The sequence below is a fragment of the Leptonychotes weddellii genome, chromosome 2, assembly GCF_054177405.1.
Source record: "Leptonychotes weddellii isolate Sample4059 chromosome 2, ASM5417740v2, whole genome shotgun sequence".
Classification (NCBI taxonomy): domain Eukaryota; kingdom Metazoa; phylum Chordata; class Mammalia; order Carnivora; family Phocidae; genus Leptonychotes; species Leptonychotes weddellii.
This window is the reverse complement of record NC_138370.1, coordinates 66,349,582-66,356,137: the sequence shown is the minus strand read 5'-3', so window position 1 is coordinate 66,356,137 and position 6,556 is coordinate 66,349,582.

Here is a 6,556-nt window from a genome sequence, read left to right as displayed (position 1 = left end):
ACATTGCACCAAAAGTAATGAACTCTGCCCCCCAAAGTCAGGGAAGTTACCAGAAAAGAGATGGTATTGAACTTGGCTTTAAAAAGAAGGGGGATAAATACCTAGTAGTGCAATTGCTGGATCGTGGGGTAGCTCTATTCTTAATGTCTTGAGGAACCTCCATACTCTTCCAGAGCGGCTGTACCAGCTTGCATTCCCATCAACAGTGTAAGAGGGTTCCCCTTTCTCCACATCCTCACCAACACTTGTTGTTTCCTGTCTTTTTTAATTTCTACCATTCTAACTGGTGTAAGGTGGTATCTCATTGTAGTTTTGATCTGTATTTCCCTGATGGCTAGTGATGTTGAACATTTTTTTATGTGTCTGTTAGCCATTTGTATGTCTTCTTTGGAGAAGTCTCTGTTCATGTCTTCTGCCCACTTTTTGACTGGATTATGTGTTTTTGGGTGTTGAGTTTAAGAAGTTCTTTATAGATCTTGGATACCAGCCCTTTATCCATAATGTCATTTGCAAATATCTTCTCCCATTCCCAAAGATAAAGATGTAGTGAAAAGAAGGGGCACATGCACCCCGATGTTCATAGCAGCAATGTCCACAATAGCCAAACTGTGGAAGAAGCCGAGATGTCCTTCAACAGATGAATGGATAAAGAAGCTGTGGTTCATATATACAATGGAATATTACTCAGCCATCAGAAAGGATGAATACCCACCATTTGCAGCGACATGGATGGAACTGGAGGGGATTATGTTAAGTGAAATAAGTCAAGCAGAGAAAGACAATTATCATATGGTTTCACTCATATGTGGGAACATAAGGAATAACATGGAGGACCACAGGGGAAAGGAGGGAAAACTGAATGGGAAAAATCAGAGAGGGAGAAAAACCACGAGAGACTCTGGACTCTGGGAACCAAACTGAGGGTTACAGAAGGGAGGGGGGTGAGGGGATAGGGTAAGCGGGTGATGGGTATTAAGGAGGGCACATGTTGTGATGAGCACTGGGTGTTATATACAACTAATGAATCTTTGAACACTACATCAAAAACTAATGTATATGTTGGCTAATTGAACATAATAAAATAAATAAATAAGTAAATAAATAAAGAGAAGGGAGAATGACATTGCAAATAGAAACTGTTGGTCCCAGACTGCTAAGATAAGAACAGCTAGAATGTGGGTTGTAGGGAACAGGGAGAGGAGCAATGCTAGGAAGATGAGGTGAAGCAGCATTGTGTTACTAAGGCATTTCGACTTACCTGTAAAATCAAGGGTTTTAGAACAGGCATCAATTTTGCATTTTCTAGAAACAGCTCTAAAAGTGGGAGGAGAAGAAGAGATGGGAGGAATGAGGAACTGCTTGGAAGCAGGTGTTAGGAGTGATTCTTTACATTTTTTCCAACACTGCCATTCATTCAATGAAGTGTTCTCACGTTTTGTCAATCTCAGTCATTTGAGCCTTATTGTAGAAAGCAAGACTGTCATATTTAATGCCCAAGCCTGTCATGAAAGGATTATTTGTCTTCTCTAAAATTGAGATCTTAAGGCAATATGTATGTCCATGAAGAACCATTTATAGCTATCAATTATTCTTTGATAGCAATCCGTGGAAGGAGTATTGCACAGATCCTGTTTTTCTACCTCTTGGCCCCCTCAGGTAGTATCTGATGTTCTCTAGGATGATCCGAAAATTATTTTCAGATTCTTCCCAAAACTTTCTCAAGGATCTCAAGAGACCTGCTGCAGGTTTAAATCATTCTCACCCTCCATCTGCTCTCTCCTCTCCCCCTGCTCTCATCTCCTGTGACTTCTCTGTCCTTTTACAGATTCTGGAGGTTCTCCAGCTTTCTGGTTTGTATTCCATTGGGAACTCCTGATTGTGCTGAGCATTAAGGCTTGGATACATGCAGCATCCATGGGGTAAAAAATGTTCTTCCCATGTACCTTTTTTCTGTCTTCATATTCTTCGGCCAGAAAATGCAACAGATAATAGTCGAGGTTTCACTAGAGACTTCTGATAAGTGACTAACCATTACTTTATAAAATTTAAAATGCTCTATATTTGGTATATTTCCTCATATCTGCCAAAATCTGTTAAAAGATTCTTTGAAATTTTCCTGGGGTTGACTGTAATCTGAAGGAGATTTCTACCTACAAAATGTGCCCAAACGTCAACTTCACTATTCTGGGCTCCTGAAAAGGGCTGACAGTGTGTCACCTCTCTCCCTACCTCTGGTCCTTCCTTGGTCCTCCTCACCATGCTCCTGATAGCAAATCATGAGCCAAATGAATCGCTAAGTGATGCAGCCATTTTGTTGATGAAAATTTTCTGCAACGACCTTCTGGTTTCACACCATATTTTTACTGTCTTATTTATTTCTGTGTTTCTTTAATTTTTTCTAAACTTAGGAAACATCACAATCCTGTTTGCTGGAGAGCCAAGTTCTAGTAGAAAGCTGTAGAATTTAATCACACTAATTTATATCTTCCCTTCTTTTTAAATTGTTAATTTTGTTATCATCAAAATTACACATGAACATGATTATGAAAGTTAAATAATTCTACAAGGCTTATAATGAGAAAACAGCAGTTCCCTGCCCCCAAACCTTCCAAAGCCTCGTTGCCAGTCTCCTGAGGAAGCCACATTCACAGTTTTCCTTTCCCTTCCTATTTCTGAATAACCGTACTTATACTCTTATCTCTTGATACTTTTTTCATTTTCAGATATTGTCTATTGACTTTCTGCTGTAGAAGATGAAGATTTAGCTCTCTAGGGTCTTTCTGCTCCCCTCCCACAAACAATTATCTCGTAACTTTTGTTTAAGTCTGTTTTTAAGTTTATTATTGTATACATATTCATACTGAGCTATGTAGAATACTATTATTGTATATTTTTCATAATTTTTATCATCTCATTTTTTATGTCTTAGCATTCCATATACTTATCACTAATTCATCACCAAACTGCCAGATGGGTAAAATCCCCTCCCAATACAGTTTTAATTTCTTCTCGGAAATTCTCCTCCTGGAGTATTCAGCTCCCTTTTATAGACAAATGATTATTCTCTTGACTTTTTTTTTTTCCACTCTTGATCATCCCTTTATCTCTCCTCTCTATGGAATCTGTAATTCCTGGATTCATGGATTTGATTTTTCACAGATTACCTCCTAGTTTTGGTGAAGCACATTCTTCAGGTGCTTCCTGAGAAATGCATGTAAGATGAAATTTTTTAAAAACTCCCATGTTTGGGGTGCAAGTGTGGCTCAGTTGGTTAAGCATCTGACTCTTGATTTTGGCTCAGATCAGGATCTTAGTGTCCTGAGATTGAGCCCCGTGCTGGGCATGGAGCCTGCTTAAGATTCTCTCTCTCCCTCTCGCTCTACCCCTCACCCAGCCTGGCACTCGGGCTCTCCCTCTCAAAACAAAAAACAAAACAAAACAAAACAAAACAAAAAACAAAAAACACTCCTGTGTTTGAAAATACTTTACTCTCTGCTCAGATACTGTTGATCTTTCATTGGAAATTGAACTTCAGGTTGGAAAACATTCCTAATCAAAATTTAAAGGAATGTTTTTTTCTGTCTAGCTTCCATTGTTGCTATGAGAAACCCTGTCATTCGTATTCCCAATCTATTTTGTGAGACCAGTTTTTCTCTGTAGAATGTTAGAGTTTTCTCTTTGTCAACAGTTACGAAATTCCTTCTTAATCTAGAAATGCATATCCTTCAGTCTGAGAAATGTATATATTTGATAAATTTCTTCCCCTCTCTTAATTTTCCAGAGCTCCTAATATTTATGATTTAATGTTTTCTATTATACAGAGCCTTGTTTTTTATCACATTTCTGGAGAGTTTCTTCAGCTTTATCTTGAAACCCTTTTATTGACAATCATATGACTAAGTGCCATTGATGTGTGAAAACTCTATCCTGCCCTTAAAGAGAGGGAAGATGGCCTTCCCCCTCCCCCTTTCCTGTTGGCATACGGATGGAGCTGAGTAATTTTAAATTAAGAAGATGAGTGTAATACCCCAAGGATAGCAAAGCAATGAATTAGAACCAGCCTAGGCCACTGGTAAATTTGTGGACAGAGGCGCTATATCAACTCAGTCTTTTACCTGAGACAGATATTTATTTCTCTCACTGAAGTCATACTAAGCTTTCCTAGGCTTAATGTTTTCATGGTATAATCTTTTTCTACCCTTTTAATTTTAACCTATCTACATCTTCATAGTAAAAGTTAATTTCTCATAAAAAGCAAATTGCTTGGTCTTGCTTTTACACTCAGTCTATCAATTGTCTTTGTATTGGAATTTAAAATTAAATTGAAATTAATCAATTGAAGAAAAATAAAGCCGTTGTGGCTATGTTAATATCGGATAAAGTGAATTTCAAGAGTTTTCTCAGTATTATTTGAGACAAAAGGAATATTTCATAATAATAAAATATCAATTCACCAAGAAGAGGTAACAATAATACAGACACATGCACTTAAAAACAAAGCTCTAAAAAAATACATGAAGTAAAAATTGGCAGAACTTAACAAACGAATCCACAAACATAATTGTTTCTTTAATACCCCTCTTTCTGAAAACAATAGAACACACAGACAAAAATTAGTAAATATTTAAACTTAAACATTATCATGCAAGTTGATACAGTTCTTCTTAACTGTGCATGAAACATTCACTGGAACAGACCAGTTCCTTTCTGAGTCAGAAAGGAAATCTCAGTAATTTTCAAAGGATTAAAATCATACACACTATGATACCTAACTACAACTAGATATCAGTAATGAGAAGATATCTAGAATATTTCCATCTACTTGAAATTAAATTATTTATTCCTAAATAATGTATAGGTCAAAAATATTTCAAGGAAAGCATTTTTACCTGAATAGTAATGAAATTGCAACTTGTCAAATTTGTGAGACACAGAATACTTCCTAGAAATAAATTTATAGCTTTAAGTGTTTATATTAGAAAAGAAAGGTGTACAATTAATTATCTAAGCTCTCACCTTAAGATGTAGGTAAAAAACAGATTAATGGTTCCCAAAGGTTAGGAGGGAGCAGGAGCTGAAGAACATGGCTTTGTCTATAAAAGAGCAATGTGAGGGATCGTTATGGTAATGGAAATACTCAGTATTTTGACTGTATAAATGTCAATATCCTGGTTGTGATATTGTACTGTACTCTCGCAAGATGTTACCTTGGGAGAAACTGAGTCAGGTACAGGCATACCTTGAAGATATTGCAGGTTTGGTTCTAGACCACCACAATAAGGGAGTATCATAATAAAGCAAATCAAATGAATTTTTTGGTTTTCCAGTGCATATAAAAGTTATGTTTACACAGTACTATAGCCTATTAAATTCAATAGCATCATGTTCAAAAGAACAATGTATGTACCTTAATTAAAAAAAAAAACAAAACTTCAGGGACACCTGAGTGGCTCAGTCATTTAAGTGTCTTCCTTTGGCTTAGGTCATGATCCCATCATAGGCTCCTTGGTCAGCAGGGAGCCTGCTTCTCCCTCTGCCTGCTGCTCCCCCTGCTTGTGCTTGCTCTCTCTGACAAATAAATAAATAAATAAAATCTTTAAAAAAATAAAATAAAACTTCATTTCTAAAGAATGCTAGCCATCAGGGCGCCTGGGTGGCTCAGTTGGTTAAGCGACTGCCTTCGGCTCAGGTCATGATCCTAGAGTCCCTGGATCGAGTCCCGCATCAGGCTCCCTGCTCGGTGGGGAGTCTGCTTCTCCCTCTGACCCTCCCCACTCTCATGTGCTCTCTCATTCTCTCTCTCTCAAATAAATAAATAAAATCTTTAAAAAAAAAAAAGAATGCTAGCCATCATTTGAGCTTTTAGCAAGTCCTAATCACTGACAAAGACCACCATAACACATATAGTATAATGAAAAAGTTTGAAATATTGTAAGAATTACCAGAACATGACAGAGACTTGAAATAAGCAAATGCTGTTGGAAAAAGGATGTCAACTGATTTGCTCAATACATAGTTTCCACAAACTTTCAATTTGCAAAAAAATGCACTGTCGGAGAAGTGCAGTAAAGCAAAGTGCAATAGAAGGATGTATGCCTGTACCTGGACTCTCTCTGCGTTTATTCTTATAACTGCACGTGAATGCACATGTCTCAAAATAAAAGTTTAGTTAAAAAAATCCTATGCAATACATTTTTTGACTTATATATCACTGTAGTTGTGCTTTAAATTCTGGGAACCAAGTGCCTCCTCAAAAGGCATTAAGTCATACTATAAATTCTTTTTTCTAATTCTTTTCTTTTTCACTGAGAAAAATAATACACATTCAGAAAAATGCATAAAACAAATTTTAAAGTTGAATAATTATAATGTGGATCTCCATATACTACCACCTAGTTTAAGAAATAGACCTTTGCCAACATCCCAGAAACTGCCCATAGGCACTCTTTGGATTACTATTGCTTTGTTTCCTCTACTGATAACCAACACTTTGACTTTTTTTTTTTTTTTATGCAGAAAACATAGCTTTATTATTGTTTACCCATTGATTTTTTTT